Here is a 13618-nt window from a genome sequence, read left to right as displayed (position 1 = left end):
CATAGCTGCTCGCTCCTGTGTCCACACAAACCATTCTTAACAATGGCCAAATAAACGCTCCAAACACTAACCGCTTATACCTCTAGCAGCTAGCACATAACTTGCACCTAGTATATAATTCATACTCAATTCACATTTGTTGGAAGACAATGTGACTGATGAATAATACATGTTATGCTGTATTTTCTATGTCCTATCAATGTAATTCACAAACGTAACATACACCATGTAATATCCTACCTTCAACCTGATGGGAGGCTCCGATTCCCCCCACGATAAAATACACAAACTTGGTTTATCAGACTCTTTGTAATCTTGTTACTGATCACTTCTGAAATTTTGTCTTTGTGCTCCCCTTTTATCTGTTTTCTTTCACTTTTTTAAAGAGTTATCTTCCATCTGCTGGTTCACTCCCAAATGGCCACAATGGCCAGGGTTGGTCGTGGCCAAAGTCAGGAGCCTGGAACTCCACCCGGGTGGCAGGGCCCAAGCAGTTACACAATCTTCCACTGCTTTTACAGACTCATTAGCAGGGAGCTGGATTGAAGTGGAGCAGTCAGGACTTGAACTGGTGCTCATATGGGATGCCAGCATCACAGGTGACAGCTTAACTCACTGTTCCCACAATACCAGCTCCTCTTTCATTTTCCAAGAGAGCTACTGAGATCCGTTAAAAATCCTCAAACAAATCATGCTCTCTGGCTTCTGGGCTCTTTCCACACAACGTTCCTTCTGCCTGGAATTTAGAACATTCTCTAGAATGTTCTAGATGCAAACCAACTGCCTTCCTTTCCCATTGCACCACATCCTGCCGTGTCTGCACACACACAGACACACACAGTCATAACACACAATCATCCATGTACCGAATTTCTAGAAACTCTCAGGGCTCATCTTCCCTTCTTAGCCCCATCACTGCAAATCTGCAATAGGTGCTCTTCTTTTGGTTCACCTGATATTTTTTGATTTGCTTATTAGAGAATTTATCACCTGCATGGTTAATTTTATGTGTCAAGCTGGCTAAAGTGCAAAGATTTGGTCACATATTATTCTGGATTTCCTATGAAAGTGTTTGCTTATTTTTGGTTTGTTTTTTGACCCTTGAGTGAAGGGTCAGAGAGAGTGTTCAGTCTTCCAACCAACCATAGAGTGTGCAGTCTTCCAACCAACCATGGAAATTGGGAGGTGGGAGTGAAGTGGATGGACAGCAACAGCCTTACTTGAACACCAACTCTGAAATCCATTTCCACTGTGAGTTCAAGTCAAATCACTTTGTCTCTTTGAGCCCAAGTGTTATAATCTGTATTATAAATTACTGAGTAAAATTTATGCAAAGGATTTAGCACAGTACAGGTCCCCAGTAAACATTCACTAGTTGGCAGCTATGACCAAAGTAGGACTTAATGCAGCAATAATAGCCAGGAGAAAAGCACACCAGCCACATTTATTTGCTGCCAGGCAGCTCTTTAAATCTAACTTCTCAGCTCTCTGCAGTCTGGCTAACCCCTCAGGATTACTAAGACTTTCTCTTGTAATCTTATGAGGCTCAGTTGCTTTTAGGAGTCTTCAGTAAGAGCATCTTCTTAAGTAGATAATAAAGTTAGAGGATATTTTAATGTTAAAGAAGTTTGGAAACAAAACCCATATTCACATTCCATTGTAATCACCATAGGGTGATCAACTGTTCCATTTTGTCCTGGACTGACACGTTTTTTGGGTTACAGGAACTTCTGTTCTAAAAACTAGGGGCAAGCATTTGGCACATCAGTTAAAATGCCTCTGGGAAGACCTGCATCCCATAGGAGAGTGCCTGGGTTTGACTCTTGGCTCCACTTCAACTCCAGCTTCCTGTTAATGCACATCCTGGGAGGCAGCAGGTGACAGGTCAAGTACTTAGGTACTACCCATGTGGGACACCTGGAATGAGTTCTAGGTTCCTGGCTTTGGCCTGGCCCTCTAGAGAGGAATATCAATGGATAGAAGATCTCTATATCTGTCTGTCTGTCTCTCTTTGCTTTTCAAATAACTAAAAATAGAATAAACAGGATCGTCCTATGCAAGCTGGAATGGTCGCTCTACCAGCATCTGCACAAGGTTGGGTCTGGGCACCTATAACCCAATAGGTGGCGCTATCTTGTTAATAAATGTAGTGATTGAGACTTTTCAATTAAAAGTTTTCCATAGGTAATATTGAATTTGGGGATGAAGAATTGTTTTTAAAAGATTTTATTTATTTATTTGAAAGGCAGAGCTACAGAGAGGCAGAGGCAGGGAGAGAGAGGTCATCCATCCACTGGTCTACTCCCCAGATGGCCGCAATGGCTGGAGCTGTGCTGATCCAAAGCCAAGGGCCAGAAACCTATTCCGAATCTCTCATGAGGGTACAGGGCCATCTTCTACTGCTTTCCCAGACCAAGCAGAGAGTTGGATTGGAAATGGAGCAGCTGGACTCAAAATGTCTCCCATATGGGATGCCAGCACCACAGGCGTCAGCTTTATCCATTACGCCACAGCACCTGCCCATTTCATTTCACTGCAATTTACCTGCAATTTACCTGGTCTGTTAAACACTTTGAGAAACCTTTTCTCAATTCTCCTTCAATCAGTGTTCACCTTCTCTCTCATTGCTAACAAGACTGAGCTCTACAGAGTTAACTGTGGTCCAGTCCATAGAGTATTGTTCTAATTCCCATTTGAAGCAATTATCACACTCAGGCTCTCAGCAAGTCAAAGAAATATTTCTGGAATAACCACTTAATTAACTCCAGCAGAAAGAGGCATGAAGATTACAAAGAAACAAACAAAAAAGCCCGAACTAGTCAGGTCCCACTGGTTACTTTGTCACATAAAAAATTTTCTCTTCCATCAGAAATTACTCAAACTACCTAGTCCCAGGGCTAAAGAAGAAATTATTATCAACCTTATTTCTCTTAATTACTAGACAGCCTACTACACCATAGCACTGGCTCTAAAAATACATAAATGTTTTTAAAGTATTATTATCTGCTCTCCATGTGCTGGACCCAACTGCTTTCTCTCTGCCCTGTTCTCCTCCCGAGCTATGACTTGTACCTTCACTCACTCACACCTTCACTTCACTCACCTAACTCTGGTGAACTTACAGCCTAAGTACAGCACAGCTGTGAGCCAGCACTTCATTTTCTCCACCTTCTCCCTCTTTGCCTCTCTTCTGCCTCCAGCTCTTGGAGTGACTAAATATCCCAGATATTGTCATCTGCTCATTAGCAGCGTCATGCTCTCCCGACTCGGGACTCACAGCTCCTAGAACAGTTTCTGCTCTCAGCTAAGAAATTCTGGGAAAATTGTGGGTGGACAGTAAATCCCAGTTAGCCCAGACTTTACTAACTAAGGACATGAAAGATGAATAACACTTTTAACCAAAATGTACCTTTTATTCAATTTTTTTAAGAGCTAGGGCCAGTCTTATGGCACAATGGGTCAAGCCAGTGCCTGAAATGCCAGAGTCCCCTATGAGCACTGACTCAACTCCCAGCTGCTGTATTTCCAATCCAGTTCCCTGCTAATGTGCTTGGGAAGGCAGCAGCCAATAGCCCGAGTACTTGGGCCCCTGCCACCCAGGTAGGAGACCTGGTTGGAGTTCTAGGCTCCTGGCTTCAGCCTGCCTCAGCCCTGGCTGTTGTAGCCACTTGGGAAGTGAACCAGTGGATGGAAGCTCCCTCTCTCTCTCCCTCTCTCTATCTCTATCTCTATATCACTGACTCTTTCAAAAAGAAAAAGTGTTTGCTGAGCCAATTATTTATAGCTAGGTAAATAAAACTCTCCTACTTTATACATAATTTAAAATTTTATATATAACATAATTGTATTTTATAATACTCTTAGTATATACAAATTGGCAAAAGGTAAGTTTTTGAAGCACTCTCAATATTTCTTCTTATCTTTATTACAATATTTACATTATCTGTTGATGATTTTAAAATGAAGTTACATTCTCACACAATATTTGGGTATTATAGTTTCATCACTTGGGGCTTATTATGTTTCAGTTTTACTAAATGTTATTTGTTGGATCATTGCTGAAAAGAAACCAGCATTTTCATATGCACTTAAACATGTAAGAAACATTACTACTAATAAGGAATGATACTTTATTGATTCTTTTATTTATAACCTACCATCCCATAAGTCTTCATTTATGGACTCAAGCCCAAGAAGAGCAATAGCAAATAAGTTTGAGCAGTCACAAGGAAAAAAAGCTATTTTGTTTGGAGAATCATTTTTTTTTTCAGTAAGAAATGAGTTTGCCTGGCAGTTGGCAACTTGATAATATTACTCTATGTAACAAGTACTACTGGAAATTAAATGACAACTTTCCTTCCAATCTGTCATAGAAACATTTTTGTTATGAGACTTTACACTGATGCAAAGAATCCAAGACAAAGTAAATTTTAAAGGACAATTGCTTAGTTTCAGACATTGTACTGATATATGGAGATTTCAGCCAGATTTTCCTCCCGAGAAATTGGAAATAAAGAATCTAAGACTGCTCTCTGAGGGCTAAACTTCAAGATCACATACAATGGGTAAGAGCAGAAGTAAGAAAAATCACCTTTAAAACACAAAATGGCCTGATTTACTTGTAACTTGATTTTTATTGAAAGAATATTGCTAAGAGCTTTGGGTAGTCATGGAAACAGTGAAAGGAACATGCAGGGGGCACTTCAGGACCAGTGGCCATCCAAATGCTGCCAGGCCAAGAGCTAGCACAAATCAATAAACAGCACAACAGGATGTCCCCACTATATTGGAGATCAATGTAGAAATCTGCAACCACTGTAAATTGAGTATGCACTTCCACCTTCAGCACAAAATCATCCTTTGGGGAAGTGGATGATTCAGAAAAGTCTAGGGCTAGGTACAACTCCCCTTGTCTGAATCTGTGCTCAGCAAGCGACCACTGAGTAACACCCGTGGTTTCCTGAGTGGATCTGGCTACACAGAAAATGCATGAACTCTGCAGCTGTAAGAACGTTTTAGCGCTTGGAAATTAATAAGCTAAGATTCTGCTTGTATGTGTCAGTTTCATGACCTTGGTTAATGTCAGCTCATTTGACTGCTAAAGGTATTCTACATTGCTCAAGAGAAATACTTCTGAGACCAGGTCACTCTACACCGGATCCTAAAAAGGTGGGAAATTCGCCCAAGAAATTCTCTGTCCTCTTGGGGACAACCGGCCTTTCCCTGGTAATGACTCCATATCAGTCAGCTAGGCTTTTCCATTTCAGATGATCACCGAAACTACTGGGAGGAGGGTGCCTGTGATTCCTCTCTGGTTTTGTTTTGTTTTTGATGATTCTAATAGTGCTACAGTGACCATTCCTTTCTGGTGGGGAAGACAGCTTGGACCAGGGTAGGTGGCATGGAATCCGTGCATAAAGAGGACAAAACCTACCATTTGTTAACGCATTCATCACATGTTCAGACACAGTATTATCATGATTGCTTTCTGGTAAAACCCAGAACAGGTGAAGGCTACCATCTACCTTATCTGTGGCTGCGCGGGGGCTGAACACTGCTGGAGAAATACATAAACTGAATGGCTGATTTTAACATCCATAATCACAAACTCCGAGAGTGCTCTCAGCCGAGCCGGCAAGTCCTGCTAGATAACTTCACACCAAGCCCGCTCAGCCCAACCCCTGCTTCGCGGAGAACACTCTGCCAAGCGGTCGGCTGAACCAATCTACGTGGTCTCCCGCCAGATACAGAAGCGGCTGCTTTCTCGGAAGAAAACCAACCTAAACTCGAGAGCTCCTGGGAACGCACCAGGTTAAAGCTCAACCCGGAACAACTCTGATTGAAGGAAATCCCTCCATCCAGCAGGGGGCGACGTCTCCCACAGCCGGGGTCGGGCCGCCACGGAAACATCACGTGATCCCGCCGTCTTTGCGCCGGGGGGCGGGCCTGCGGGGATTTGCCGTACGTGCGCGGCGTCATGACGCATTACGTAAGGGCTGGCTAGCCGCCATCTTGCTTCTTTTTCTCGCTCGCTCTCGCCCTCTCGGGAAGGCAGCGAAAGTGCTTTGGCGGTTTGTCCATCCGCAGCTTCGGCTTTCGTAGTCGGGTCGCCTTCGCCGCCACCCCGGTAGCCCCCATTTCCCCTCCCCCTTCCCTTGGTCAGAGTTCGCCTGGATCTGCGAAGTGCGCAAACTTGACACTCAACCCTGGCCGGTAAGGAAGGCTAGGGCGTCAGGGCCGTGATCAAGGAGGCCCCCATCGGGAGGGCCAGCGTGGGGTGGCCTGGGATGTGGGAGCGGATCCCGATCCGGTACCTGGAGGCAGAGGGCCTCGGGCTCAGCCGTCTCCCTGTTGCTTGGCTCCCGTCATCTCTGTGTCTGGGGGAGCGGGAAACCGAAGTCAGATCCGCCCCATGTGGTCTGCAGCGGGAGTTCCGGGCCAGCGGGTCTTCTTCCCCAGCCCCCAGCTCAGGCCCCGAGAGGGGATTGCACGCGTTGCTGGGTAAGCTAGGGGAGTTTCCATCCCGCCGGATTGGTCGGCGCGCGGTCTTTTTTTTTTTTCTAGTGTGGGAAAAGAGGTCCCCACCACCACCAAACAGCTCCAGGGCTCACCCTGGGCCTTGGCGGACTGCGTGTGCAGCGAGGGTAGGATCTGTGGTGAGCAGTGTCTGGGAGAGTCCGGGTTTAAAGACCTGATTCGGTGAGAGGCTTTTTGGGGGCAATCGGGACCTCCGCTAGGGACCGTGCAGCCCAACTCCAAAGGTGGATTTGGGTAGGCTTTTCGCGCTCCAGGCCGCTCCGTCCTCCAGTTGGGTGGTGAATCACAGTCCTTGCTTCCTGTCTTTAAGAAAGCACTAGTATTGTTTGGGTAAAAGCCCCACTTTAGGGCTAGAGAAAAGCACCTGGGGCTGGGGGCAGCCAAGGGACAGTGGTAGAGGCTTGCTTCCTTTGCACGGCCGGGAGTGCGTCTGATTATTTCAAGGGGACGTATATTTGCTTTGACTTGACTTGAGATCTTCTGAGGGTCGGGCATGGTTAATGCTCGCTGCCAAAGCTACCCGGATTTCCGCCTTGGCCGTTCTTCAGCTTAGGTCCATAGATTCATACCTCGGGAGGATACTCGGGATTGTACAGTAGGCGGCTCTGCTGTAAGATTTTCATTTGGAATGCACCAGAAGAGTCGGAAGATCCCTGATTTAAGTGTTTGATAGCTTACTCCTGCAGACTACAATCAAAGGGTGGTATTAAGTGCCCACCAGGCCCAACTCCAGCGGTTTTTTTTTAAAGTAGATTGGATCTCACATACTGGTAATTAAGATGCCGCTTTGACTGGAGCCATTTTTAGGTGTGTGTCACAGATGCATTGCAGCATCTTTTGTGGCTCACCACAAATGCCTTGAACCCCTGAAACCTTAGTTAGAGATTGAATTTGAGTTTTATCTTTAGCATACGGTTAAGTAGTAATTCTCTTTATTTTCTGTAATGGAATTTTCAGAAAATGGGCTTTTTAAGGCTTTTGTGTTTTTGTTTTTATTTAGTATGCTGAACTTGCGTGTGTGGCTCTCTTCCCTCCATAAGCTGACCTTTAACCATGTGCTGAACACAGTAATAAGCCTTTTACATATACTATCTTTTTATTATTCCTACTGAGGGAGATGCTATTATTATCTACATTTTATAGATAAGGAAATGAAATCTGAGAGATTAATTTGACCAAGGTCACACAGCAGTTACTGGTGTCAAAACCCCTGTCTTACCCAAAAAGCAATGCTCAGCTCCCTCAAATTGCCTCCTTGTTCCTTGTAACTTTATAAATATAGTAACTGAGTAAGAAAACAGCACTATTAGTTTTTCTTTAGCTTGACTTCAGCGTATGAACATTGTTGCGTGTAAAGGTTAAAATGTTGCAGTTTGGTAGAAGCTAATTTTTTGTGTGTGTTTAAAGGCCAGCTAAGTCTTTAGAGATAGGTAACTTCACAGTTTCACAGATAAAATTTTTAAATTGTGGGATTTGGCCTATATTGGTAGACTGTTCCCTCATTTGTAAAGTAGCACTTTCCTCAAAGGCTTGCTATAGACTTTTAAAAGGTTATGTAAAGGGCTTATTATTGTGCTCAGTACATGGTAAGGAAGTCAGCTGATATTGCAGATGAAAAAGTAATATTTATAGTCTTGGAATGGCATCTGTATTTCTTGGGATACTTAAAGAGTTAGTTTTCTTCCCTCCCTTCTTCCTTCTTTCTCTCTGTTTACATTTACATGTTGGATTTTGTTTCTTAAACATGGCTCATTCATACTGTAGAGTAAATGTCCTTGGGTTCAGTGTCTTGCTCATAGCTGAAAATCCTGAAGTTTTGACTCATTCCAGCCCCCATCTCCGCCCTTCTCCACCGCACCTTTCTTTCTGGTAAAATGGCTTAGACAGTTATATTTTGTCCCTGAACAGTCCTCCTCCCTGTACCTCCCCACCCCCAACACTGTTTCAATTTGAAAATCCATTGGATAAAGTGTTTTGGATGCTGTTTATGTCATATATGTAAAAACCAAGGATTGATAAAATGTTATAGTACTCTTACAGTGTAGGAAACTGAAAGTTTTGTCTGAGTTATGACTAAGGTACTTCGAGTAAAGCAGACTTGTCATCTTAGGAATAGGATAACACAATAAAAGCTTATCTCAGTCTGTTAATTGTTGCTTAGAAGTCTGAGAGTTAATAGGTTAGTTTTCTGAGTCACATTTTAAGTTCTCAATTTTGAGGATGAAAATATTCTATAGAGAGGATTACTTTAGTAAATTATAAACCTGTTTTTTATTTCTGCAAGTTACATTTCTAGTCATCATTTTTCCCTAAATTAACCGAATGCCATTCATATTGTTGGGCCTGTGCCTGCATGTGTTTGCTGGCAAATCCAATCAAACAGTGCTTATCATTTAGTTTAATAGGAGAGTTTTGTCTGGTTGGCAGATGCTGAGAGCCTGAACACAATATAGGAGTAAAATTATTACTGTCAATGGTATGTGCTCACCTATGTGGTTGCAGCTAGATGTTCAGCATTAAGGGGGGATGGGATATAATCAACATTTGTGGACCAAGTCTACTATAAAAAAAACACAACTGGGTTTTATGTACATAGCAAACTACCAAGCAATTTTGTACTTAATTTCTGTGTTCTGATATTAGTTTGTTCTCCTTACTAAACTGTTAATGTGTCTTCATTATTTTATATAAACCTGGAGTTTATTATATCTAGGGTGAATGAAGAAGGTTGGGCATACTGAAGAATAGACCCATGGCTAAGTTGAACTAATGAATATCTTTTCATGATTTTTCTTTAATAAAGACATTTTATTTATTGAAAGGCAGAGTTAGAGAGAGGGAAAGAAGGAGAGACAGAGAGATCTTCCATCCACTGGTCCACTCCCCACATGGCTGCAACAGCTAGGGCTGTGCCAGGCTGAAGCCAGGAGCTTCATCCAGGTCTCTCACATGAGTGCAGGGGCCCAAGGACTTGGGCCATCTTCCTCTGCTTTCCCAGGCACATTAGCAGGAAACTGGATTGGAAGTGGAGAAGCCGGAATCATATGGGATGCCTGCATTACAAGAAGCTGCTTAAACCCATTATGCCACAATACCAGCCCCATGAATGTCTTACTGGAACAAAAGAGTATAGCAGGTTTTTTTTTCCCTTGCCCATTAGAGTAGTGTCACAGATAGCCTTCAAAGAATTTGTGTTCATACAGTATTCATTGTGAGATACATTGGTATCAAATTTTAATTTTTAGCTTTTTTCAACAAACAATAAAGATTGTTTTTAATTTTGCAAGACCCAGTGAATCAGAGGAATATGGCTTTTGATTTCCACTGTCAAAGTGCTTAGTGCTAAGGATTAATATTAAAAATTATCTTGTAATCTTTGGATTTATGCCAATAGGTAAAAATGATAAGTGTGTAAGAAGGCAAGAGAAATTTTGTGCAGAGAATCCATATATAAAAAGTTATATATACTACAGATTGAGTGCCCAGTTGATAAGATGTGATGTCTAAGAGAGATCAGGAATAATTGCAGTTATTACTATTTATTGGGCAGTTATGCCAGGCACTGAGCTAAGAATATGTTGTGGATTATCTCTTTAAATCTGTATTATTGTAAGCTTGGGAAGTAGATGATTTTTTATTACACTACTAGAAAACCGAGATGTAATGAGTTTTAATTAATTTCTTCGTGGTTACTTAGCTAGTAAATGGTAGAAATGAGATTTGAATAATTGATCGGGAGCCTGAGGGCCTAGCTACATGGCTATCCCAATGGTCAGTATTTCTCAAACTTAAGTCATTAACAATATTTGCTTTATCATCAAACCATCTGTCATCCAAGAATGAATAAGTGTAGAAAGTCACAACAGAAATCAGGGAAGAGAATAATCTAAAAGAAGGATTGGGGCCAACATCGTGGCACAACATGTTAAGCCACCGCTTGTGTTGCCAACACATCAACATCCCACATATCGGAGTGCAGTTTTGAGTCCTGGCAACTCCACTTCTGATCCAGATTCTTGCTAATGCGCCTAGGAATGCCACAGAAGATGGCTCCTGGCTTTGCCTTGGCCTATCCCTGAATGTACTGTTGAAACCATTTGGGGAGTGAAGCAGCAGCTGGAAAGTCAATCGCTCTCGCTCTGCTCTCGCTCTCGCTCTCTCTCTTCTGCCTTTCAAATAAATAATCTTTTTTAAAAAATAAAAATAAGATTATAAGAGCCAAATGTAGCTGGGTTCAGAAAAATATGTGAGAAGTGGCCTTTCAATTTGGTTGAGTGGTCTTAATGATCTTAAAAGAATTTTGATTAAGTGATGAGGATGAAAGGTTGAGTTGGTAGGGGGAGGAGAGGTAGTGAGACCTTGATTTTTAGGTGTGTTAAGTACTCGCACTTTTCTGGAGTTTAAAAATTCAGATGTTGTTTCTTTTTGTGACTTTGTGCCAGCTGTTAATATTGAGGCTAATCATTTGGCTTAGGTATTAGATATATTCACTTGTGAAATAGGGTAATACCTATCTCCTAATCTCAGAGGACTCTTGCAGAGATCACACTAAGTGTGTTGGTATGTATCTTTTTAATTTAATAATTTGATAACTACATAATACCACAATGTGAGTCTTGACCATGTTTAAAGCAGAAAAGAGAACTGGGAGAAAAGGAGAAATTAAGAGAAAGAGAGGATAGATTAATGCCCTATGAAATTGGAAGGTTCCCCAGAATAGAAACACCAGAAATCAATTCAAACATCTGTAGCCAACTTATATTTGATCAAGGATCCAAAACCAACTCCTGGAGCAAGGACAGTCTATTCAATAAATGGTGCTGGGAAAACTGGATTTCCATGTGCAGAAGCGTGAAGCAAGATCCCTGCCTTACACAAAAATCCACTCAACATGAATTAAAGATGTAAATCTATGACCTGACACCATCAAATTATTAAAGAACATCAGAGAAACCCCACAAGGTATAGGCACAGGCAAAGCCTTATTGGAAAAGACCATGGAGGCAGAGGCAGTCAAAGCCAAAATTAACAATTGGATTACATCAAATTGAGAAGTTTCTGTACTGCAAAAGAAACAGTCAGGAAAGTGAAGAGGCAACCGACAGAATGGGAAAAAATATTTGCAAACTATGCAACAGATAAAGGATTAATAACCAGAATCTACAAAGAGATCAAACTCCATAACAACAAAACAACCCACTTAAGAGACGAGCCAAGAACCTCAATAGACATTTTTCAAAAGAGGACATCAAAATGGCCAACAGACACATGAAAAAATGTTCAGGATCACTAGTAATCAGGGAAATGCAAATCAAAACCACAATGAGGTTTCACCTCACCCCCGTTAGAATGGCTGACATACAGAAATCTACCAACAACAGATGCTGGCGAGGATGTGGGGAAAAAGGGACACTAACCCACTGTTGGTGGGAATGCAAACTGGTAAAGCCACTTTGGAAGTCAGTTTGGAGATTTCTCAGAAACTTAAATATAACCCTACCATTCAACCCAACCACCTCACTCCTTAGAATTTACTCAAAGGAAATTAAATTGGCAAATAAAAGAGATATTTGCACCTCAGTTTTCATTGCAGCTCAATTCACAATAGCTAAGACATGGAATCGACCTAAATGCCCATCAACAGTAGACTGAATAAAGAAATTATGGGATATGTATGTACTCTATAGAATACTACACAGCAGTAAAAAAAAAATGAAATCCGGTCATTTGCAACAAAATGGAGGAATCTGGAACACATCATGCTGAGTGAAATAAGCCAGTCCCAAAGGGACAAATATCATATGTTCTCCCTGATTGGTAACAACTAACTGTGCACCTGAAACTTGTTAAAGTGAAATGGACGCTGTGAGAAACAGTGACTTGATCAGCCCTTGTCCTGACTGTCGAGGAACAACTTACTACTTTATACCTTTTAGTATTTTTTTTGTTCTACTTAATACCATTGGTTGAACTCTTTAATTAACACACAATTATTCTTAGGTGTTTAAATTTAACTGAAAAGTGATCCCTGTTAAATATAATATAAGAGAGGGAGGAGATGTACAGTTTGGCACATGCTCACTCAGACTTACCCCTAATGGTAGAGTTAGAAACGTGCCAGGGGATTGCAATTCAGTCCCATCAAGGTGGCATGTACCAATGCCATCTCACCAGTCAAAATGATCAGTTTCAGTTCATAATTGATCATAATAATAGGATTAAGGATCAAAGGGATCACATAAACAAGACTGGTGTCTGCTAATAATAACTGATAGCAGACTCATAGGATGGCAGATGTCCTAAACAGCACCCTGGCCTCAGAATCAGACCTTAAGGCTCTTGGATCTGGCTAAAAAGCTCATGAGAGTATTTCAGGCATGGAAAGCCAAGACACTGTGCAAAAAAAAAAAAAAAAAAAACGACCTAAATGAAAGCTCTCTGTGAGATCCCAGCAGAAAGAACAGGCCATCAAAGAAGGAGGTACCTTTCTCTGATGGGAGGAGAGAACTTCCACTTTGACTATGGCCTTGTCTAAATAAGATCAGAGTCGGCGAACTCGAGAGGCTTCCATAGCCTTGGCAGCTCATGATGACAAGAGCATTTGGTGATTACTGATGTCATAAATAAGAGTGTCAATTGTTAAATCAACAACAGGAGTCAGTCCTTCATGTGTTGTACTATGTGAATTAATGATATAGCTAGTACTCAAACAGTACTTTATACTCTGTGTTTCTGTGTGGGTGCAAACTGTTGAAATCTTTACTTAGTATATACTAAGTTGATCTTCTGTATATAAAGATAATTGAGAATGAATTTTTTTTTTTTTTAAGACAGGCAGAGTTAAACAGTGAGAGAGAGACAGAGAGAAAGGTCTTCCTTTTTCCATTGGTTCATCCCCCAAGTGGCCCCTATGGCTGGTGCCTTTGTTGTGGCCGGCGCGCTGTGCTGATCCGAAGCCAGGAGCCAGGTGCTTCCTCCTGGTCTCCCATGTGGGTGCAGGGCCCAAGCAGTTGGGCCATCCTCCACTGCCTTCCCGGGTCACAGCAGAGAGCTGGACTGAAAGAGGAGCAACCGGGACTAG

General features: G+C 42.0%; 1 protein-coding gene across 45 annotated transcripts in view; it reads left to right on the top strand.

The window, feature by feature from the left end:
- Positions 1 to 5946: 5946 nt before the first annotated feature.
- The window catches only part of PRRC2C (proline rich coiled-coil 2C), a 107524-nt gene continuing 99852 nt past the window's right edge, over positions 5947 to 13618 (top strand). For 37 of the 45 annotated variants that reach the window (XM_089299567.1, XM_089299572.1, XM_051858365.3 and 34 more), the window contains exon 1: positions 5947 to 6213. The gene's annotated coding sequence lies outside the window, so the exon portion shown is untranslated. Of the gene's footprint in view, positions 6502 to 6546; positions 6700 to 13618 lie in introns of those variants that run through there. The other 8 variants (XM_070077357.2, XM_070077366.2, XM_008264072.5 and 5 more) reach the window with 4 other exon arrangements.

Source organism: Oryctolagus cuniculus, chromosome 7 (assembly GCF_051225735.1).
Source record: "Oryctolagus cuniculus isolate XC-2025 breed Fujian yellow rabbit chromosome 7, ASM5122573v1, whole genome shotgun sequence".
Taxonomy (NCBI): Eukaryota; Metazoa; Chordata; class Mammalia; order Lagomorpha; family Leporidae; genus Oryctolagus; species Oryctolagus cuniculus.
This window is presented reverse-complemented; position numbering and strand designations above follow the sequence as displayed.